The 25,074-nt window shown below is 41.6% G+C and overlaps 1 long non-coding RNA gene across 3 annotated transcripts in view; it reads left to right on the forward strand.

The window, feature by feature from the left end:
* The window catches only part of LOC141409935 (uncharacterized), a 250,137-nt gene that overhangs the window by 196,754 nt on the left and 28,309 nt on the right, over window positions 1-25,074 (forward strand). The window contains exon 5 of one of the 3 annotated variants that reach the window (XR_012432910.1): window positions 3,116-3,234. The exons of the other annotated variants lie outside the window; for them this stretch is intronic. This is a non-coding gene — a long non-coding RNA (uncharacterized lncRNA). Of the gene's footprint in view, window positions 1-3,115; window positions 3,235-25,074 lie in introns of those variants that run through there. 3 annotated transcript variants of the gene reach the window in all.

Consider the following 25,074-nt stretch of genomic DNA (forward strand, 5'->3'; position numbering starts at 1 on the left):
TTGCTTTCATATCTAGAGTTTTATGGTTTTGCTCCTGCCTTCATCTGACCTCTCAGGCTCTTAGTCCAGATTCAAGTCTTAGGATGGTGTATTGGGATTCCCACTCCATGGAAATATTGGGAATGATACAAACCAGTGGCCTAATTCCTGATCATGAGGTTCTAGTTTCATCTCAGACAGCAGATTGGTAGCTTTGTTTCTTAGCCTCTTTTCATGAGTCTGGAACCCAAGTCCTCTTGTTACCCCTGATTCCAACGGTGAAGCAGAGGCCATTTTTTTTCTGTTATAGGCTGAATGTTTGTGCCCCTCCAAAATTCATACGTTGAAGCCCTAACTCCTAGTATGGCTATATTTGTATTTAAGATTAATTGAGATCATAATGGTGGGCCCCTTATAAAGAGAGACAGTAGAGAGCTTGTGTTCTCTCTTTCAACCCTGGCATGAGTGCAGAGAAAAGGCCATGTGATGACATGGTAAAGAAGGTGGCTGTGTGCAAGCCAGAAGAAGAGCCCTTACCAGGCACTGACCCCTGCCAGACTTGATCTGGAACTTCCAGTTTTCACAGGTGTGGGGAGATACATGTGTAAGCCACTGATCTGGTATTTTGTTACAGCAGCCCAAGAAGATTGAGACACCTTCCTTTGGGAGATGGAGCCATTTGCCGCCCCTCCTGCTTTTGGGCTTCGTAGTCTGTATCTTCTGTCCTCAGCCCTGGTCAATTTGCATTGCAACATCTCCACAGAGATGTTTATCTTATTTTTTAATCTATGACTTCTAGTTTTTTTCTTCTTGCATAGTTTTTCTGTTGTCAGGTGAGCTAGGGGGTGTATCATAGTGTGAGCATACGGTTTGAGATCCTTAGTGTTTTCCAGTAACGAAGAATCACAAGGAGACAGAGATGCCATTAAACGTACCCTAGAAATCTGCAAGTGTCAAAGGCCTGACCAAATTGCCTTTTTTTTTCCTTGTAGGGATAAGTGTTTAGAATCAACTGGTTACTGTTTCATAGACACTAATTCACCTGAGGCTTCTCTATTGACCTGTACTTTCCAGACTGTCCCTGGGGAGGGCTGTCAGCCATGTTTTCACTGGGGGATGAAACATCCCCTAGTCTACTGATCCCAGCGTCTCTCCAAACTTAGCTCACTCTGGCTCTTTGTGCTTTTCCACCCATGTGACCTACACCTCCAGGCTTCACCTGGCCAAGCAAACATGGCTAAGTTGCATCTTTTCTATGCACAGAAATGAGATGTAAGTTGGGCAACAAACCCAGTGATATATTTGTTTGCAAACGTGTCAAAAGATGCTCCTAGACATGATATGGAACTCTTGGTTTTCTCTTGCTGCTCACTCCATGGTGGCTGTTTAGCTTGGAGAGGCAAACTGTTATTTGCAGGCTGTATAACATTGGTGATATGGAGCCTTTTCCTGACATTGCCTCGTTATATTTCTCATTGCTATAGGATTATATAGTTGCCTCTGTGGGTTTCAGCATGTGGCGTTAAAGTTTAACAAACCAAGAAGCAAATGGAACAAATGGCTGCAGATGCATTTCTTGTGGCTTTAAGGGGTCTGTGTAGTAAGGTTGAAATATGGTGGGCTTTGAGGTGGTTCAAATCTCATTCATCTACCCATTAGCTGTGTGACCTTGGGCAAGGTCTGTGGGCTTAACTTTTGTGAGCTCACTTATGCAAAGAGCATTACAATGCATATTCACAAGGTTAGTGTGAGAGTTAAATACATGGAAAGCACCCAGCCTGTGCCTGGAGGTGCTCAGAATATATTTGTTTTCTTCCCTGATTTTCTCTGATTATTCTGCTAGTTGCCAGACTGTAGCAAAGTGGCCCCACCTCACTGCACCTTGTCTTTCTAGTTTTCCATGAAAAACAGGCAAAATCAGTGGTTTGGTGACTCAGATGTGCTTCTAACTCTGTAATGCTGGGAGTCTGCAATGCAACAGCTGCTGTTCAGGCTACTTACGCAGTTTTTCTGGTTTGTCCGTGCTCCCCGCCATGCCCACCCCTGCCATGATTAATTCCTTGGCTAAGGAGTCATGCAGCTGTTTATGACTAGATTGATTAGGGGAAAAGTAAAGATCATTTTTAAAAGGCTTAAAGGGACAATAGAGTGGCTTAGAACCTGCCAGAAGAGGGGGTGAAATTTGAAGTTGCTGAACACACCAATGGGAACAATCCCTTTTCCATCCGAGAAGGCCGACTGCGTGACTGCATTTCTGCTCTTACAGAATTCATTGCAAGGAAAAGGGTAAATAGTGGATTTGCTGGCTCAGGCAATTTTAAACCCTGGAAAAACTATAGAAAAGTTGAACTCTGTCCTTGACACCATCCCACCTCCTCTTTTTGTGTCGTTTCTTTCCTTCCCTTCATTCTGTCCTGTGTGGTATCCCATAGGCCTGACTTCCCCAGTTCTCACAAAATCTACCTCTTCTTCCCGCAGATAGAGTATTGTCTTGGTGCCTGATTGTCAGACGGCTGACAGGGGAAAATAGATTTGAGAAATCAATTCAGAATCAGGCTTCTGTCTGTAAGGTTATATGTAAACTCTTCTAGGGGCCTTTGCACGCTAAAGGAATTGCTTCTTAATGTAATCATATATTTAATTGGGTTAGGTTATTCTACGCAAATAGTAAAAAGAGTTAATGGTACAATGTGACTGCCTTAAGAAGCTGGATAATTTCAGGCTGCATTCATATGAACACATACCAAGGAGGAGGTGTAAATCCCAGTCCGACTCCACGGGGATCCGGCTTCCTGAGGTCTTTACGTGTAGTTCTGGGCTTCTCTCTTTAAGAGGCACCTAGACATAACGGGATACATTTGGTTCGGGGAAGAGTGAAGAGCAGAGGGAGGGCTACCTTCCACTCTCATGTGGAATGCCTTTTAGGAAAGGGGCAGCCCTGTCCAATAGCATGGTGCCAAGAGGAAGAAATAGGAACAATGGGTGAAAAGTACAGGGACTTTTTTTGCCCAGTATGAAGATGGCGCTGTTTGAGTCAGAGCTGCCCAAAGATGCCATGGGCTGTCAGGGGGAAGCTCTCAAGGAGATTCCAGCCCCGATGAGTGACCAGACCTGTTCTCCTTTCCATCTCTTCCAGCCCAGATCACCAAGGCTCTCCCTGAGTGAAATCCCAGGGATCATCCTGTGACTGGAGGTGATTCTTGGAGTGGGGAAAATTTCCTCCCAGAGATTTGCATCATATTCCCCAGGCAAGTGCAAGGCCGAGCCCTGAACAGAGCTGGTATTATTCGGATGAGAAGAAATAAGTGATTTCCAGGGGCCAAGGCTTTATTTCTTACATTGACATAACATTCCAGCTGTGGGAAATAGACATTTCATTGATTTACTGTGGCGGTAGCTCTCTGCAGGCTCCTGAATGCTTATGGCTATGAATCACTTTTACTTTGTCTCTATGGACAAATCCCCAGCAAGGTAAGGAGGCATCCTGCCAAATCCAGACATGCTGTTTAGGTGATGGAATAAATTTAAATTTTTTGAGGATCAAATTAATTTTTCTGACCTAGACAATCCCTCTCTTCCAAAGAAAACTATTCTGAAAGATTTATAGAAGCTATTCAAGGATATTTGGATCTTATGCAAGTTTGACTTAATCTTACCTGTTCTAGTAGAGCTTTAGGAATTACATTTTCTATAAACTAACAAGAAATGAGAGAAAGTAGTGCTTGATATGCACTTTTGACTCTCTCACAGCCCAGAAACTTAAAGACCAGCCGTTTTATGAGCTGTATTTTATAAACTCTGTATATCCAATTGTGTTCCTTTCTTCTTTCTTTGTTTTTTAAAATTAGAATTCTTTCCTTTAAGAATCAACATTGGTGTTTAATAAATCATTATTTACAACAATGCTATAGAAAGCTTTCTAAATTGCTAATGACTCAAATAAATGAGACAATACAGCAAGTATATAAAATCAAATATACAGATAAGTCACAACTTTAAAATTCCCACTTGACTTTTCTTCTGTCCCTGAGGACTGCAAATAATACTGCCATAACAAAATACCATAGGTTGCATGACTTAAACAACAGGGATTTTTTTCTCACAGTTTTGTGGACTGGAAGTCTGAGATCAGGGTGTCAGCATGGTTGGGTTCAAGTGAAGGCCCTCTTCCTGGCTTGCAGGTAGCAATGATCTCATTGTGTCTTCACATGATGACTTCTCCTCTTTGTGTGCATACAGAGGTACAGACAGAGAGAAGAGAGAGGGCTTTGGGCAAAGGAGTGCACACACAAACTCTCCAGTGTCTCCTCTTATAAGGGCGCTAATCTCATCAGACCAGGGCCCTGCCCTTGTGGCATCATCTAACCCTAATTACCTTCCAAAGGTCCCATCTCCAAATACCATCACTCTAGGGGTTCGGTCTTCAACATAGGAATTTTGGGAGGACACAAATATTCAGTCCATAGTACTTGGTATTCAGTAGTGCTTTTAAATGGAAATACATTTAGTAATCAAAACTGATTAAATATATTTTTAAAAGGACCTATATACGAGACATTTTATTCAGCAGTGTTTTGTATTTCTTCTTGTAGAGACCTTTCACCTTCTTGGTTAGCTGTATTCCTAGGCACTTCATTTTCTGTGTGGCTATTGTAAGTGGGATTGTGTTCTTGATTTCATTCTCAGCCTGGATATTGCTGGTGTGTAGAAATGCTGATCTTTTACATTGATTTTGTATCCTGAGATTTTATTAAAGTTGTTTATCAATTCTATGAGCCCTTTGGCAGTCTTTAGGATTCTCTAGGTATGGAATCATATCGTGAGCAAAGATAGTTTGACTTCTTTTCCTATTTGGATGCCTTTTATTTCTTTCTCTTGCCTGATTGCTCTGGCTGGGACTTCTAGTACTGTGTTGGATAGGAGTGGTGAGACTGGGCATCCTTGTCTTCTTCCAGTTCTCAAGGGGAATGGTTTGAGCTTTTGCCCATTCAGTATGATGTTGGCTGTGGGTTTGTCAAAGATGGCTCTTATTATTTTGAGGTATGTTCCTTAAATGCCTTGTCTGTTGAGGTTTTTCCTTTGTCATGAAAGCATGTTGAATCTTACTGAAAGTTTTGTCTGCTAAAAGAAATCAGATATGACACAAATAAATGGAAAAAACATTCCTTGCTCATGGATTGAAAGAATCAATATCATAAGAATGGCCACATTGCCTAAAGCAATTTTCAGATTCAGTGCTACTCCTCTCAAACCATCAATGTTATTTCTCACAGAATTAGAAAAAACTATTCTAAAATTCATATGGAACCAAAAAAGAGCCTAAATAGCCAAAGCAATCCTAAGCTAAAAAAACAAAACAAAGCCAGGGGCATCACACTACCCTACTTCAAAGTATACTCTAAAGCCACAGTACCCAAAACAGCTTTGTACTGTTACAAAAACATATAGGCCAATGGAACAGAATAGAAAACTCACGAATAAAGACATACCTATGACCATCTAATCTTTGACAAGGCCAACAAAAACAAGTAATGGTCAGAGGACTCCCTTTTCAATAAATGGTGCTGGAATAACTGGCTAGCCATATGCAGAAGACTGAGGCTGGAACGCTGTCTTTCACCATCTACAAAAATTAACTCAGGCCAGGCTTGGTGACTCACACCTGTAATCCCAGCAATTTGGGAGGCTGAGATGGGAGGATTGCTTGAGCCGAGGAGTCTGAGACCAGCTAGGGCAACATAGCGAGGGCCCTTTTAAAAAACAACAACGAAAACAAAGACAAAGCCCTCAAAATGTAAGATCTCAAACTATAGAAATCCTGGAGGACAACCTAGGGAATATTCTTCTTGACATTGGCCTTGGCAAAGAATTTTTGGCTAAGTCCCCCAATACAATTGCAACAAAAACAAAAATAGCAAATGGGACCTAATTAAAGTAAGGAGCTTCTGCAGAGCAAAAGAAACCATCAACAGAGTAAACAGACAACTTACAGAATGGAAGAAAATATTCACAAACTATGCATCCAACAAAGGCCTAGGATCCAGAATCTATAGGGAACATAAACAAATCAACAAGCAAACACTAAATAATCCCGTTAAAAAATGGGCAAAGGACATGAACAGTTACTTCTCAAAAGAAGACATACAAGTTGCCAACAAGTATATAAAAAATGCTCATCATCACTAATCGTGAAAGAAATGAAAATCAAAACCACAGTGAGATACCACCCCATGCTGGTCAGAATGGCTATTATTAAACAGTCAAAAAATAACAGATGCTGGTGAGACTGTGGAGAAAAGGCCCTACTTCTATCCTGTTGGTGGGAATGTAAATTAGTTCAGCCACTGTGGAAACAGTCTGGAGATTTCTCAAAGAACTTAAAACAGAGCTACCATTTGACCTAGGAATCCCAGTACTGAGTACATACCCCAAAGAAAACAAATCATTCTACCAAAAAGACAAATGCACTTGTATGTTCATTGCTGCACTATTCACAACAGCAAAGACATGGAATCAACCCGGGTGCTCATCAAAGGTAGATTGGATAAAGAAAATGTGGTGCATATACACTGTGGAATATAGTGAAGCCATAAAAAAGAATGAGATCATGTCTTTTGCAGCAACATGGTTGAAGCTGGAGTCATAATCCTAAAGAAATTAATGCAGGAACAGAAAACCAAATACCACGTGTTCTCACTTATAAATGGGAGCTAAGTATTGAGCACACGTAGACATAAACATGTGGGAACAGTTGATACTGTGTAGTACTGGAGGGTGAAGGCAGAGTGAGAAGCGGTAAAAAAACCTGCCTATCAGGTACTATGCTCACTATCAGGGTGACGGATCTATACTCCAGACCTCAGTATCACACAGTGTTCTCATGTAACAAGTCTACATATGACTTCTTGTATCAAAAATAAAAGTTGAGGCCAGGTGTGGTGGCTCATGCCTGTAATCAATCCCAGCACTTTGGGAGGCCAAGGCAGGCAGATCACTTGAGGTCAGGAGTTTGAGACCAGCCTGGCCAATATAGCGAGACCCCGTCTCTACTAAAAATACAAAAAATTAGCTGGGTGTGTTGGCACGTGCCTGTAGACCCAGCTGCTCAGGAGGCTGAGGCAGGAGAATTGCTTGAACTGGAAGGCAGAGGTTAAAGTGAGCCAAGATCACACCACTGCACTCCAGCCTGGGCTATAGAGCAAGACTCTATCTCAAAATAAAACAAATAAAACGAAAGTTGAAAGCTTTTTAAAAAACACATTTTATTCAACCTGAGAATATGTTGGTATACAATGGATTTTGAATAATTGGCCTAGGTCAAGGCTAGAGGTTGGACCCATGTTCTCACTCACATGTGGAAGCTAAAAAAAAGGGGATCTCACAGAAGAAAAAGTAGAACAGAGGATACTAGAGACTGGGAAGGGTAGGGGAAGGAAGGATAGGAAGAGATTTGTTAAAGGATACAAACAGCTAGACAGGAGTAATTGGGTTCTGTGTTCTATAGCACCTTAGGATGACTGGAGTTAATAATAACATAGTAGGCCAGGCACAGTGGCTCACGCCTATAATCCCAGCACTTTGGGAGGCCAAGGTGGGTGGATCACCTGAGGTCAGGAGTTTGAGACCAGCCTGGCCAACATGGTGAAACCCCATCTTTACTAAAAATATAAAAATCAGCCAGGTGTGGTGACACATGCCTGTAATCCCAGCTTCTCAGGAGGCTGAGGCAGGAGAATTGCTTGAACCTGGGAGGCGGAGGTTGCAGTGAGCCGAGATCGTGCCCTGAACTCCAGCCTGGGTGACAGAGTGAAACTCCGTCTCAAATAGCAACAACAACAACAACAACAACAACAACAACAACAACAACAACATAGTATATATTTTCTAATAGCTATAAGAGAGGATACTAAAGATATACTAATTACCCGTACCTTATCACCATACATTGCATGTATTAATACGTCACTGTACCCCATGGCTATGTGCAATTATTATTTATCAGTTTAAAAAATAAAAGCAAAGGAAAAGGCTAGAGGTTAAGAGCCACTCTTGTATTTGTCTTTCCCATTTCATCAGTGCAGGGAGCAGCACGCAGTCATTGGCTCCTACTTAGTACAGGTGCACTGAGAGTTCTGCACCAGGGGCACGAGTGTGAACAGACCATGGCTGCTGCCCTCAAAGTGTTCCCATCCTGGATTGGGAGCCCCTGGAGAGCAGGGATCGTGTCTGGTTTATCTCTGTGCTTTGCCAGATTACCCAGCACAGTGCTTCACATGGAGTTGCTGCTCCGTAGACATTTATTGAATGAATAAATCGAATATGTGGCAGTTCATACTGTTTGAGCAAGAGCTTTTTACCAAGCAGAGAAAAGGGCTTCTAATTTCCTGTGACTTCCTCTCTTGCTTAAGGTTACATTTTTTTGAGTCAGACAATCCAGAAAATATGGAAATAAGTCTCAAAATCCAGGTGGAGGCAAACGTGTAGAATGAATAACACCTGTCTTTTTTATCTTCTTTTCTCTGTCTTATTCTGCAGAACTTTAATCTGTCCGTCTAAGGCAAGGTCAGCTAGCATTTTCTGTAAAGGGCCAGTTAGTAAGCACTCTAGGCTTTGGGGGTCACTGGGACTCTTCTTCTTTGAAACTACTCAACCTTTTTGTTGTAGAGATAAAGTAGCCATGGACACTACGTAACAGATAGACATGGCTGTGTTCCAATAAAACTTTACTTGAACAAGCACTGGGCTGATTTTGGCTACAGCCCGCTGGCTCCTGTTGTAGGGTTTGGATCAATTAGCCAGCATTCATTGAAGTCAGGAGAGCTACATTTTAGCCTTTAGGTGGTGGGCCTGCTCTTCAGTAAGGGCCCTCTGGTTTTCTGAAGAAACTGAGATGTGTTTTGAATCACACCTGAAAGCACATGATCCAGAGTGCTGGAAAGCCATTCTGACATGCTCGACGTAGCTACAGTGCCCTGACACTTACAACTCACGTGATCTTGTTTGGCAGAGACATCCATGGTAAACACTGTTTCAGTGAAGTGGTGTGGATGGGAGCTGGATTGCATTTGGTGGCAGAGTAAGTGGGAGAGGACACCACAGTGGGAAGCAGGGACAGACTTTGTGTCAGGGGTCCGCAAAGCCCCTATATTCAGAGATGTGTTAGCACTCGCGGGACTCAGTGTAAAATTGAGATTTATTGCAATAATGTAATATAAGGGTACACATCCAATTGTAAGGGAAAAAGAAAGTAGGCAGCTCTGAAGGAATCACACGCAGATTCTAGAGGAAGCCCCTCCAGGCTTCCTTATTCTCTCTCCCTCCTATGAGGGATCTCATAGAGCTCACTCTTAACCCATCAGTGAAAATGCAGCAACATGTGTGTGATGTTTCTGCCCAGGGAGTTCCCCTGGAGACTCCCAAGGTTTTTTGTTGGGGGCTGGTCACATAGATGCCTATTGTATGGCTCACACCAAAATTCCAGGCTCCTAGAAGGAAAGCAGGTGTTTAGCATAAACCACATTGTTTGCATGGGCAGGCACTATAAACCATCCTTATCATTTAAGGAACGTTTGAGCATCGAGTTTCAAGACACCAACCTTGCAAGCAGACCTTTCAAAGGGTAGCAGTCTCAGGTCAGATATGTTAACTCTTTTCTTTTCTTTCTTTCTTTCTTTCTTTGTTTTTTGAGACAGAGTCTCACTCTGTCGCCAGGTTGGAGTGCAGTGGTGTGATGTCAGCTCACTGCAACCTCCGCCTCCTGGGTTCAAGTGATTCTCTTGCCTCAGTCTCCTGAGTAGCTGGTATTACAGGCATGTGCTAATTTTTGTATTTTTAGTAGAGATGGTGTTTCACCATGTTGGCCAGGATGGTCTCAATCTCCTGACCTCATGATCTGCCCACCTCGGCCTCCCAAAGTGCTGGGATTACAGGTGTGAGCCACCGCGCCCCACCATGTTAACTCTTTTCTCCACATACCTCTACTCAGAGACATTTGAATAGATAAGGGAAGAAGCCTGATAGGGTAGGAAGTAAAGTCAATGGTCATTTTGTGTCTGATATGAATTTCAAGTCTTCATGTTATAATGCTGTACAGGCATACCTTGTTTTTTTCTGTGTGTGTGTGCTTTGCAGATATTGTTTTTTTTTTTTTTTAAATGCAAATTCAAGGTTTGTGGCAACCCTGCATTGAGCAAGTCTATTGGTCCCATTTTTACAACAGCATGTTCTCACTTTGTGTCTCTGCGTCACATTCTGATAATTCTCACAACGTTTCAAACTTTTGCATTATTATATCAGTGACCAGTGATCTTTGATGTTACTATTGTAATTGTTTTGGGGTGCCATGAACCATACACACTTAAGATGGCAACTTAGTCAATGTTGCGTGTGTGCTGACAGCTCCACTGACCAGCCGTTCCCCCATGTCTCTCTCCCTCTCCTTGGGCCTCCCCATTTCCTGAGATACAACAATATTGAAACTAGGCCAATCAGTCACCCTAAAATGACCACTAAGTGTTCAAGTGAAACGAAGAGTCACAGGTCTCTCACTTTAAATCAAAACCTAGAAATGATTAAGCTTAGAGAGAAAGGCATGTTGACAGCTGAAATAGGTTGAAACCTAGGCCTCTTGTGCAAAACTGGTAGCCAAGTTGTCAATGCAAAGGAAAAACTTTTGAAGGAAATTAAAAATGCGATTCCAGTGAACACACAAATGATAAGAAAGCAAAACAGCATTATTGCTGTCGTGGAGAGTTTTAGTAGATAGAAGATCAAACCAGCCACAACATTCCCCTAAGCCAAAGCCTAACCCAGAGCAAAACTCTCTCTCTCTCCAATTCTATGAAGACTAATAGGGGTGGGGAAGTTGCAGAAGAAAAGCTTGAAGTTAGCAGAAGTTGGTTCCTGAGGTTTAAGGAAAGAAGCCATTTCCATAACATCAAAGTGCCAGGTGAGACAGCAAATGCTGATATAAAAGCTGCAGCAAGTGATCCAGAAAATCTAAGATAACTGATGATGTGCCGCCATAAAAAAGAATGAAATCATGTCCTTTACAGCAACACGGTTGGAGCTGGAGGCCATAATCCTAAGTGAATTAACCCAGGAACTGAAAACCAAATACCACACGCTCTCACTTATAAGTGGAAGCTAAATATTGAGCACCCATGGACATAAACATGGAAATAATAAACACTGCTGGCTACTAGAGGCAGGAGGGAGAGAAGAGGGCATGGGCTGAGAAAGTACCTGTTGGGTACTATGCTGACTCCTGGGTACAATACACCTATTCATGTAACAAACCTGCACATGTATGCCCTATATCTAAAATAAAAGTTGGAAAAAAACCCCAACAAAAATCCATAAATGAACAAATAAATTTGAGCATTGTTTAAAAAAAAAAAAAAGGAAGATAATTGATTATGGTGGCGACACTAAACAACAGATTTTCAGTGCAGAGGAAACAGCCTTCTGTTGGAAGAAATTGCCATCTAGGACTTTCACAGGTAGAGAGAAGTCAATGCCTGGCTTCAAAGTTTCAAAAGACACGTTGACTCTCTTGTTGGGGGCTAATGCAGCTGGTGACTTTAAGTGGGAGCCAATGCTTATTTACCATTTGGAGAAATCCTAGAGTTCTTTTTTTTTTTTTTTTTTTTTTTTGAGACTGAGTCTCGCTCTATCACCCAGGCTGGAGTGCAGTGGGGTGATCTCTGTTCACTGCAAGCTCTGCCTCCTGGGTTCACACCATTCTTCTGCCTCAGACTCCCAAGTAGCTGGGACTGCAGGCGCCCGCCACCATGCCTGGCTAACTTTTTTGTATTTTTTTTTAGTAGAGATGGGGTTTCCTTGTGTTAGCCTGGATGGTCTCGTTCTCCTGACCCCGTGATCTGCCCACCTCGGCCTCCTAGAGTTCTTAAGGATCATGCTAAATCTACTCTGCCTGTGCTCTAAAACAAAACAACAAAGCCTGGGTGACAGCACATCTGTTTACAGCATGGCTTACTGAATATTTTAAACCCACTGTTGAGAACTAGTGCTCAGAAAAAAAATTCCTTTCAAAATATTACTGCTCACTGACAATGCACCTAGTCATCCAAGAGCTCCGGTGGAGATGTCCAAGGAGATGAATGTCGTCTTTGTGTCTGCTAACACAACATCCAATCCCAAGCCCGTGGATCAAGGAGTAATTTTGACTTTTGAGTCTTACTATTTAAGAAATACATTTCATAAGGCTATAGCTACTATAGATAGTGATTCCTCTGATGGATCTGGGCAAAGAAAATTGAAAACCCTCTGAAAAGGATTCACCATACTAGATGCCATTAAGAACATTCATGATTCATGGGAGGAGGACAAAATGTCAACACTGGCAGGAGTTTGGAAGAAGTTGATTCCAATGCTCATGGATGACTTTGAGGGGTTCAAGACTTCAGTGGAGGAAGTAACTACAGATGTGGTAGAAATAACAGGAGAACTGGAATTAGAAGTGGAGCCCAAAGATGTGACTCAATTGCTGCAATCTCATGATCAAATGTGCACATATGAGGAGTTGCTTTTTATGAATAAGCAAAGAAAGTGATTTCTACAGATAAAAATCTACTCCTGGTGAAGATGCCATGAATATCTTAATGACAACAAAGGATTTAGAATATTACATGCAGTTATTTGATAAAGCAGTGGAGGGTTTGAGAGGATTAACTCCAATTTTGAAAGAAGTGTTACTGTGGGTAAAATCCTATCAAACAACATTGAATGCTACAGATAAATCTTTTATGAAGAGTCCACTGAACTTCATTATTGTCTTATTTTAAGAAATTGCCACAGTCACCCCTACCTTCAGCAACCACCACCCTGATCAGTCAGCAGCCATCAACATCAAGGCAAGATCCTTCACCAGCAACAAGACTGTGACTGCTGAAGGCTGGGATGATCGTTAGCATATTTTAGCAATAAAGTATTTTAAAATTAAAGTGTGTCTATTGTCATTTTTTAACCATAATGTTATTGCATGCTTAATAGACTACAGTATATTATAAACATAACTTTTATATGCACTGGGAAACTAATAAATTTGTGTGACTCATTTTATTGCAATATTAACTTTATCGCAGTGGTCTCGAACCAAACCTACAATATCTCTGAGGTATGGCTGTATATGCCCCAGAGGGAGGGTGATGAGGTGTTGCGCTCTGCCTCGCCCAAAACATTATGAGTCTTCCTGGTTCTTCTTTATTGCTGGTCATGCCTGGCTGGAAGAATCTTCTCCTGGGTCTTCCTGCCTCCAGTCTGCTTATTCCAGGACATTATGCTCAGGCTGCCGGGACATGACTTCTTGGCTCTCATTTGTTCTATTGCTACTTATGGTAAAAAATCTAAACTGCCTTCCTATTGCCTATTTTATTGAGAAACTGAAGTCATTATATTTATTTAATGTCATTTACCTATCTTGCTTCACCTTTCTCTCTTAACTGAGGGCATAAAATATCCCTGTCTCTGCTGAAGGCTGATGCCACCAACTGTGTCCTAAGTCCCATCCTCTGTCCTCCTCTCCCATTTCTCTTGATCTTACTCCATCACTTATCTCTCCTCTCCTATATTCAACCTCCTCCTCTTCAAGGACTTTTTATCCTTAGAGCACAAACATACAGTAATTGAGTTACTTCTATCATTAAAAAATCCCCCCAAAAGCCTTCCCATGACCTCTTCAGTTGCTGTTCTTTTGTCTTCCATTCTCATTCAAACTTCTTGAGAGAATTATTTTTTAGCCAGGTATGGTGGCTCACACCTGTAATCCCAGCACTTTGGGAGGCTGAGGCAGGTGGATAATGAGGTCAGGAGATCAAGACCATCCTGGCTAACACGGTGAAACCTTGTCTCTACTAAAAATACAAAAATTAGCCGGATGTGGTGGCACATGCCTATAGTCCTAGGTACTCGGGAGGCTGAGGCAGGAGAACTGCTTGAACCCAGGAGGTGGAGGTTGCAGCGAGCCAAGATCTTGTCACTGCACTCCAGCCTGGGCAACAGAGCAAGAGTCTGTCTCAAAAAAGAATTATTTTTTAATAATCTCTTCACCTCCAATTCCATCTTCATTATGCTGAAATTTGACTTGCACCTACACAGTTCTGCTGAATGTTAGGAGCCTATGAGCACCTAATTGCCAAATCCAATAGGCACTTTCTATTCATTATTTTCCTTGATCTCTCTGCTAAATTTAACACCATTAATCACTCCTGCCTCCTTCGAACTTTTATGTTCCCTTGGCTTCTGTGACACATAGAAAAATGTTCTGGTTCTCCTCATCTCTATTTGACTACTCCTTTGTGGCTCCACTTCCTTCACCAATCTTCTAATTGTTGGTGTACCTCGAGGTTTTGTCTGTTGTGTACTTAACTTCTTCTTATGTATATTCTTTCTGAGCAATTACTAGCTGGATACCAACTCCCAATTTATGTAAGTGTAGACATGTCTCCCAAGCTCCAGACCCATATATCCATCTCCATCTAGATGTTCCAGAGGAACCTCAAATGTATCATATCCATAATTGATTTAATCAGTTTCTACTTCTTGGATTCTCCATCTAACTTAGTAGCACCACCATTCACTAGATGTGTAAGAGAGAAATCATCTTTATTTCTTCCTTCCTTCATATGCTCCCTCTTTTTTCAATTACCAAGTCCTATTGATTCTACCTCCTAAATATTTCTCAACCAAATTACCTCCCCATCTCTGTTACTAAACCCTAGCTTAGGCTTTCACTATTCTTGCATGGATGACTTCAAAAGCTTCTACTGGGTTTCCCTGGCACCCATCTTACCTCCAACAAACCCATTCATTCAACAAAATACTTATAGAGCGTCTACCATATGCATTGTTCTGGGGGTTATGGATATAGCAGTGAACAAAAGAGACAGTGTCTGTTGTCACTGAGCATATATTATGATAATAGGTGAGAGAGAGAGAGAGAGAGTGTGTGTGTGTGTGTATATATATAAGTGTCTAAATAACACATTAAACAAGAAAATTCCAGATACCAATTGAAAGACAAGATAGTGGGATAGAAGGTAACTAAGGGGTAGATATTCAGAGTAGAGTTGTCTGAGCCAGTAACATCTGAGCAGGGACCTGAATGATGATGAAAAAGAGCCAGTCTTAGAAGATCTGAAGGAAGAGCATTGTGGGTAGGAAGAACAGCAAGTAGAGGCAGGTTCTGAGGCAGGTTCCCGTTGGTGTGCTTGAAGAACAGGTACTAGGCTGTTGTGGCTGGACAGTCTAAAGTGAAGGGAGTAATAGTCTAAGAGGAGGAAGGATCATGTTGAGCTTTATAGGCCATAGGTAGATTTGGGAATTTAGAGTATCTTGGGGAGCCATTGAAGGGTTTTCATCAGGACAGGGATATGATTTGATCTACCTTCGAAACAGATCATTCTGGTTGCTGCATGGAAAATGCATTGTAGGAGCAAGACTCAAAGTTGGGGAACAAGATAGGAGATGACTGCATTATTCAAGTAAGAAATGATGGTGGCAGGGCTTAAGGGGGCAGCACAGGAGATGGCAAGAAGTGATATTAATAGAATTGGAAGAGAATTTGGATGTAGAATCAATAGGTCCTGATAAGGAAAGAATCAAGAAAGTCTCCCTTCAACCTCCATGAGTAGCTCAAAAGTGATTTTCTAAATGCAACTCAAGCCATAGTATACCATTCAACCGTAACCCTCGGTAGTTCCTTTGTGCTTAGCAATTAAATACTAAACTCTGTAGCCAAAGAGACAAGGCCATCCCTGATGGGTTTCTGCTTTTCTCTTCAGAATACTTCCTTGGCACCCCTCCCTCCCTGGCTGTTAGATGCCTCTTTTTTTGTGTGTGTGTGTCTCAGCATCCTGTGCCTTTGGTACCTCTATCATAGCACTAACATCATATCGCAATTGCCTGTGTATATGTTGATAAGCTCCTACGATGTGAAGACTTGGTCTTGTTCCTCATTTTATTTCTAGTGCTTAGCTCCTTGGTGCTTAAAGTTTAGTCCTTGAGCCAGCAGCACAGGCATCGTCTGAGAGCTTGTTTGAAATGCCAAAGCTCAGACCTCACTCCAGATTTAGTGAACTGGAATCTGCATTTTAGCAGCCAGATCCCCGGGAGACTCATATGCACCTTGCAGTTTGAGAAGCTGGCTTGTTTCCTGACATACAGCAGACACTCATCAAACCTCGAATTGAAAAGAGCCAGCAAACCAATCCAGACTCCTCAGAGCTCAACAATGTTTCCCTTTTGCCGAAATAAATCCAAGTCAAAATTAGCTTTACTGAAGTTAGTTACATCCTACTAGATGCTATGGACACATTGAAAAGTGTCTGCCACTGCATGACTATTGACTCCTGTTTAAAGTAACATGATCAGTGGTTACGTTCACTTCAAGAACTAAGCACATCAGGGATTTCAGACTTGATTAACTCAAATGTACTCAATTAACTCCAATTCTTTCCTTATAGAATACATTGTAATTTTTAGTAAAGTCACTCATATAATCCAACACCTAACTTTTTCCTTTGAATAGTTAATACTCTAATTAAGTGTCAAGAATAAACTTTTCCATACCAAAGGTTCTCTGTTCCCATAGGACCTATTAGCAAACCATGCACAAGTGCTATTTAGCTCATTAACACTTCACTGTTACTCTGGAAGATGCTCTCAAGTTTTTTTTTTTTTTTTTCCCCCTAAATAAATCTATAAGGTCAGAAGTTTTCAGTTTTACCTTTTATCTCTCTCTTTGTCTCTGGACAGAGTCTTGCTCTGTTGCCCAGGATGGAGTGCGGTGGAATAGTCTCGGCTCACTACAACCTCTGCCTCCTGGGCTCAAGCAATTCTCCCGTCTCAGCCTCCCGAGTAGCTGGGATTACAGGCGTGCACTACCATGCCCAGATAATTTTTGTGTTTTCAGTAGAGACAATGTTAAGTTTTGCCATGTTGCCCAGGCTGGTCTCAAACTCTTGACCTCAAGTGATCCACCTGCCTTGGCCTCTCAAAGTGCTGGGTTACCTTACCTTTCTTATAAATGTGGACAAGTTGTACCTTATCTGTACAAACCACAAAATGGGACTAGCAGTCTACTCCCTACCCAGTTCCACAGAGCCTTCCAGGGTGATGAAGATTTAGGAATCTCAGGTGCAGGAATTCTGATGTGCATTACAGACTTCAGTCCGTCTGGTCACTCATTGTTCCTCAGGCCTGGGTGTCAACACCAGAGCCCAAGGACAGCTGTGCCTGGTCAGCTAGTAGCAGACAGGCAGGGACCTTATCTTCTCAGCATCTTAGGTACTCGGAATTCACTGCTGCATGAGCTCAGAGGTTTCTCCTTCACATAAACCTTTTAAAGACTCCAGAAACCTTAATAATCCCATCACCTGAAGGCAGATAATCCACCTTGCTGAGAACAGCTCTCACTCCCTCCCTAGAAATCTTCAGAGAAGCAAGAAGTGGCTCTTTTTCTGTAAATCCTATAGGAAATTACTGAACTGGTTGCTTCTCAGGTTGAGGAAATGCATGGTGAAAATCAAACGTTTCACGCTGGTGGCGCTGGCTCACGCCTGTAATCCTAGCACTTTGGAGGCCAAGGTGGGCAGATGGCTTGACATGGTAAAATCCTGTCTCTACTAAAAGTAAAAAAATTAGCCAGGTGTGATGGCACACACCTGTAGTCCCAGCTACTCAGAAGGCTGAGGCACGAGAATTGCTTGAACTTGGGAGGCAGATGTTGCAGAGAGCCAAGATCTCGCCACTGCACTCCAGCTGGGTGACAGAACAAGAATCCATCTCAAAAAAAAAAAAAAAAATTTCATTTTCATTTTTAAAATGGGAAAATTTACTGCAGGGACAGTGGAGTGAAAGCAATTATTCTCTTTTGTTGTTGTCTTTGTAGAGTCTGTGTGGGATGTTACAGAGAGCAGCGGCTGGAGACAGGGTTCTGGATCTCGTTCTCTTTGTCCATATTTGTTAGCATTACATTCTTGTCACCTCTCTTGTCCATAGTGTTTTCACTAGATAGCCTCTAGCATTCCCTCTAATCCCAACATTTTAGGACTCTTTGTTTCTGTTTTTCCTGTTTTTTTTTTTTTTTTTCTTTTTTCTGGGGAGAATTAAAAAGTGAATTAACTCAAGCTCTGACCCTCTCTGAGTATCTAAAAAATTCCAGTGATTCAGTAGCCAGTGGTGGTGTGCTGGGAAACGCTTAACCACCAGTGCTGATTTGTAACATTTGCCAATTTCTGTGGTGTAAATAATCTCATCATGGCTGACTTCAAGCTCTCAAGATGATGTTAACCTGCTCACAAAATTTGTGAAAATTTATCAGTCAGCTCTTGCAAGCTGGGATGAGCTGTCTCCAGCACACCTTTGTGAACAAACCTCATTGTATGTTATTCTAAAAGGAGCAGGACTTACATAGCAAAGGGCAGGGATGCTTCCATTATCTTGGCTCTATGCCTGGTTATGGGGAAATTTAGGATGAGCATCAGGAAATTGTGGAAGGTTAGCACTGACATGTGTGGCCAAACACCGAGAATAGGAGTGATTCCCATTTATCAGGATGTCTGACAACTCTCCGGGCCTTCTGCCAGGAAGTCATCATACCATTCCTGTATGCTTGGAGAAGGGCACGCAATGACACTCAGAAATTGGATTGCCAATAAGAATTATTCCAAGCAGAGAGGTAGAGTCTTTTCCATGTGCCAGAAATAAGAAGGTCTGGGAGTGGGTTGGGGCTTAATATTACCTTCAGTGTAGTCTCTCCTATTTAGTTTTGGGCTCATTCCCTGAAATCAACTTTAAATTGTGGGCTGGCACTTCTTTCCTGCGGTACGCATTCATCTCTTGTTGCTATTTCTGATGACTAGCACCCTAATTTTCCTACCTTTGTAAAAAAACATCATTTAGTTCCCAGGATATGGTCAGAGAGATATTTGTATTTTATTTTTGTTTAACCACAATTGAAAGCATAATGGAAGGTCATAGGCTTAAGGTCATAGGAAGGAGTAGTGAGTGAGTTATACTGAGAACAATTTCATTCCTTGGTCATGAGATGTGTACTGTTTCATTGTAAGAACTTCAAGTAGGAAGATGTTCTAAATATATTCTGTTTTGTACGGGAGACACCAGTATCAGATGAGGCCCAGTCCTTAGCAAAGTTAAAATGTGAATAGACCCGGAGCTTAGCAGATTCGTAATGTCAAGACAGAACTTGGTGTGCAGATGCCAGGTGTTGATATGACTGTTTTGGTGAAGACCGGGCAGGAATCCTAGTATAGTTGTATAGCCCTGAAGTTCTTTGTCTTCTTCCCAGGGCAGCATGAAGCAGCCAGTAATGTTCATGGTTAGGACATACTAGAAACTAAGCAGGTGAATTATGGGTCCACAACTAGGTTGAGTAGGAGGCAAGGAGCAGGAACAAAGGATCCAAAGTAAAAAATCCTTGACAAACCCAAAACGTCTATCTCATAAGTGAATATTGTTGGGCTCAAGAGAGCTATGACAAGACTAGGTGAACTGGCTCAATTATCCCATTTTCTTAGTAGACAGACACATGACCCCAGAAAGAGCCAGGCTCAGTGAGGGAAGGTAAAGAGCAAACCCAAGGTCACATATCTAAGAAACAGCCAAGTCAAATAATAAACTGGAGTTCATTTGGGATCAAAATTCTACAGAGAAATAGAACCAGTACTGTGCATACAGACACACACATGTGTATGTATGTATATATGAATGTATATTTATATGTATACACACACACTCCATATATATATATGCATATATACACACATACTGCATTAGTCTGTGTTCACACTGCTATAAAGAACTTCCCTGAGACTGGTTAATTATAAAGGAAAGACGTTCATTCACTCACCATACCTCATGGCTGGGGAGGTCTCAGGAAACTTACAACCATGGCCAAAGGGGAAGTTGGCACCTTCTTTATGAGGCAGCAGGAGAGAGAAGTGAGAGTATAGGAAAAAACTCCCACCATCGGATCTCGTGAGAATTCACTCACTATTATGAGAACAGCATGGGGAAAACTGCCCCCATGATCCAATCACCTCCCACCAGGTGCCTCCCTCAACACCTGGAAATTACAATTCAAGATGAGATTTGGGTGGGAACCCAGAGCCAAACCATATCACATACTTAGAAATATACATTTATATATATACACACACACACAGACACATATATATACACATACACAGAATATATATACACACACATTGACCATGGGGTGCCCAGATTAAACATTGTGTGTGTGTGTATATTTTTACTATATATAGAAATTTTTTTATATGTCATGAGAAATATATTCATATATACATACAAATATATATTTGACACACACAAATATATGTTTATATGTATATATGAATATATTTCTCATGACATAAAAATTTATATAGTAAAAAATATATATATTTCCTTATATAGTAAATATACATTTATATATATTTCCTTATAGATATATAGTAAATATATATTTTCCTATATACAGTATATATATATTTTACTATACATGTAAGGAAATATATACATTTCCTCTCTATATAAGAATATATATATATTTCTGGCCAGGCATGGTGGCTCATGCCTGTAATCCCAGCACTTTGGGAGGCCAAGGCGGGCGGATCATGAGGTCAGGAGTTTGAGACCAGCCTGGCCAACATGGTGAAACTCCTTCTCTACTAAATATACAAAAATTAGCTGGTTGTGGTGGCGGGTGCCTATAATCCCAGTTACTTGGGAGGCTGAGGCAGGAGAATCACTTGAACCTGGGAAGCAGAGGTTGCAGTGAGCCGAGATTGTACCACTACACTCCATGCTGGCTGACAGGGTGAGACTGTTTCAAGGAAAAAAAAAAAAAAAAAGAAGAATATATATATTTCCTTATAGATATAATACATATATATTTTCTTATAGATATATAATAAATATATTTCCTTATTGATATATAATACATATATATTTCCTTATAGATATAAATATATATTTCCTTACATATATAGTAAATATATACTTATATACTATAAAGAGGAAATACATATTTATACTATATAAAAATAAATTTAATACCATATAAAAATATAAATTTATACTATATATAAACAAATTTATACTATACATAAATTTTTCCTATATATTGTATATAGTATAAATTTCCTATGTATAGGACATTTATGTTTGTATATTTTAAATATATAGTTCCATATATAGTGCAAATATATATATATTTCCATATATATAGTAAATATATATATATTTCCTTATCTATGTATATATAAGGAAATTTGTCATGAGAAATTGGCTCATGGGACTACGGAGGCTGAGAAGTCCCACAGTCTGCCATCTGCCATGTGCAAGCTGGAGGCCCAGGAAAGACAGTGGTGTAATTCAGTACAGGCGTGAAGGCCTGAGAACAAGGGGAGCAGATGGTACAGATCCCAGTCTGAGGGCCAGAGAGAAGATGCTATGTCCCAGCTCAAGCAGTGAGGCTAGAAAGGGGGTGAATTCCTGCTCCCTCCACCATTTGTTCCCTTCAGGCCCCCAACAGACTGGATGATGTCTGTCTGCACTGGAGAGGGCAATCTGCTTTATGGAGTCCGCTGATTCAATTGCTAATCCCATCCAGAAACACCCTCACAGGCACACCTAGAAGCAATGCTTAATCTGGGCACCCTATGGCCAGTCAAGTTGTCGCATCAATTTTATCATCGCACCCCCCACACAAAAGCGCCCATTCTGCCTTTTCCGGAGCATGGGTGAGGAGTCCTGGAATAACCTGTACAGGAAGGATGGCACAGTGACGACGATTTGCCCGAATGACGGAGATGCAAATTAGCTTGTGTGTGAAGAAGCGTTTTAATGAGAAGAGGAGCACTACAAAATGGTGTCTATGTTAGGATTGTAAGTGTTGCAAATATTTATACATATGGCTTATATTTGGAAGCGGATAAAGAAAAATGAAAATTAAGGTAGGCTGGTAAGGTTATGTGTGAATATTTTATAAACCTTCCTTTCTTGATTTTGTAATGTTTGAATATACTCAAATCTTTTGTGAAAAGGGTTTTCTATTTTTTAGAGAACAAAAATGAGCTGGAATTTCCCTGGAGGAATTGAAGTCAGGCAGAAGGAAGAATTTCTTTGTGGGATATTTAGACTCCAGGAAGTGCTTATGAAAGCGCTGGGACGCCATCGTATTGGTGGCCCCTGGAGCAGGGGACAAACCAGGTTGCTGCGAAAGGATCTTCCCATCTGGAGATTCCTATATTATTCCCATTTCACAAATGGGAGGGTCTGGTTCATAGTATTAACTGAGATGCAAAAATGACCCTGTGTGTGGGTGGCATGGAGAGGCCTTAACAGCCAGGTTCATGACATAGGGGAAGTCCAACTTTGGTGACTGCTTCCGATCTCCTCCAGGCGTGTTCATTCCTATAACTGATCCAAATCCTACCAGCAGCTGCAGCAGTTAGGCACCAGGTTCCCCAATTCCTCAACAGAACAAAGGTTGTTCTCACATGAGAACTTTGCATCAACTTTTGCAGTCATAAAGGTCCTAAACAGCCTTAAACAAAAGCAAAAGCAAAACAAAATAACAAAAAGACCTGTTGAGTGCAGGGAAGACAATAGGAGCAGCTGTCTAGGTGGGCAAGTTTTCTTGACACGATGGCAGGGCTTCACCTCTGCACCCCCAACCCAGCCAGTCTTCTGCTCCAAGTCAGAGCTCTCCAATGTACACTCCCTTTTTCTAGATAGGAAACTTGTTGTTATTGCTATTTTGGTAACTTGGATTGCACTGTGGACACATCTGGTTTGAAACACATTACAGTTGAGCCTTGAACAATGCGGGGTTAGGGCTGCTAACCCCTGCACAGTTGAAAATCCACATATAACTTCTGATGCCCCCAGAACTTAACTACTAACAGCCTGCTGTTGGCTGGAAGCCTTACAGATAACATAAACAGTTGATTAACAGATATTTTGTGTGTTACATGCATCATATGCTGTATTCTGACAACAAAGTAAGCTAAAGAGATTGTTATTTAGAAAATTGTAAGGAAGAGAAAATACATTTATAGTACTGAACTATATTTATCGATGCTGTAAGTTTACATGGTTTACACGATAAATCATCTGTCTGAAGTGGTGGCAACCGCAGCTGCAGACCTCAGACCTCAATCTACAGTGCATATCAAGCAATGCAACTTTTTCTTGTAATGTCATGACTTTTTTCTGCTTCTTGGGAGCATTTCCAGCATCAGTAGTGGCACTCCATATGGGTCCCATCGTGTTATTCAAGGTTTATGGTATTGCACTAAACATGATGAAGAATACATGGGAGCTACAAAAGATCACTGTGGCCTGTGATCAGCAATCTACTGATGGAAGGAACTGCTCACATGGAGATGATGAATGTCACATGGCGGTTCTTTTTTTGTTTTTTTAGAGAGAGGGTCTCGCTCTGTCACCCAGGCTGGAGTGCGGTGGTGCGATCACCACTCACCGCAGCCTCAACTTCCCTGGCTCAAGCAATCCTCCCACCTCAACCACCTGAGTAGCAGCTGGGACCCCAGGCGTACACCACCACACCTGGCTAATTTATTTTTATTTTTTGTAGAGATGAGGTCTCCCTATGTTGCCCAGGCTGCTCAATTGATCCTCCTGCCTTGGCCTTTCAAATTGCTGGGATTACAGGTGAATGTCATATGGTGTTTTAAGCAGAGAGTCACAGCACTGGAGCTCACTGCAATGGCAACAGAGAAAGTGGCTACAAAATTATTACAGTAGTATAGTATGTACCACAGCAAATTTTATGCAATTATGATTTCATACAGCACTTTGGGAGGCTGAGGCAGGAGGATCTCTTGAGCTCAGGAGTTCAAGACCAGCTTGGGCAACATAGGGAGACCTCACCTCTATTTAAAGGAAAAAAAAAAAAGAAAAAATACTGCATCTTTACATTTGTTTACGTTTCTCTTGACTGCAAAGAACACCATGTACAGTATGTAAGTGTATACATAGTTTTGATAATTTTTACTTTTTATAATAGATTGTACATATTTTATGGTAGTAAATGATAAAACAGTTTCAAAGTCTCACATCATAGACCCTCGCCAAACCGTAGGCACATCATAGACCCTCGCCGAACCGTAGTTCCTTTTAAATTGTAGGAGACAGCGGAGATGATGCACATTTGGTGTTCCTGCATTGCTTCCTGCACTGAGCCACAGCTCCTTCTCACTGTTGACCAGCACACAGGAGGTGTCAAATGACAGACCTCACTAGCTCTGAAAAGCTGCCTTTGTTTTGTTGATTGGTGCCTCTCATGATGACACTTGGGTTTAGCCAACAAAACACTGTTTCAAAGTGACTACAGGGGCCTTCTCCCCTAGAGCCACTGTGAAATCCCATAAATGCATTTATTCCTGGTCCCCAGCGTGGCCTGGCGCGGTGGCTTACGCTTATAATTCCAGCACTTTGGGAGGCTGAGGTGGGTGGATCACCTGAGGTCAGGAGTTTGAGACCAGCCTGGTCGACATGGTGAAATCCTGTCTCTACTAAAAATACAAAAATTAGCCGGGTGTGGTGGCACGTGCCTTAGTCCCAGCTACTAGGGAGGCTGAGGCAGGAGCATTGCTTGAACCTGGGAGGCAGAGGTTGCAGTGAGCTGAGATCGTGCTATTGCACTCCAACCTGGGTGGCAAGAGCAAAATTTCATCTCAAAAAACAAAAAGAAATTTGCTGGGCGCGGTGGCTCACACTATAATCTCAGCACTTTGGGAGGCCAAGGTGGGTAGATCACCTGAGGTTGGGAGTTTGAGACCAGCCTGACCAACATGAAGAAACCCCATCTCTACTAAAAATACAAAATTAGTCAGGCATGGTGACGTGTGCCTGTAATCCCAACCACTCGGGAGGCTGAGGCAGGAGAATCACTTGAACCTGGGAGGTGGAGGTTGCAGTGAGCCGAGATCATGCCATTGCACTCCAGCCTGGGCGACAAGAGCAAAATTCCATCTCAAAAAACAAAACAAACAAACAAACCAAATTCATTGCCTCACAATT

This window comes from Macaca fascicularis, chromosome 3, assembly GCF_037993035.2.
Source record: "Macaca fascicularis isolate 582-1 chromosome 3, T2T-MFA8v1.1".
In the NCBI taxonomy this organism is placed as follows: Eukaryota; Metazoa; Chordata; class Mammalia; order Primates; family Cercopithecidae; genus Macaca; species Macaca fascicularis.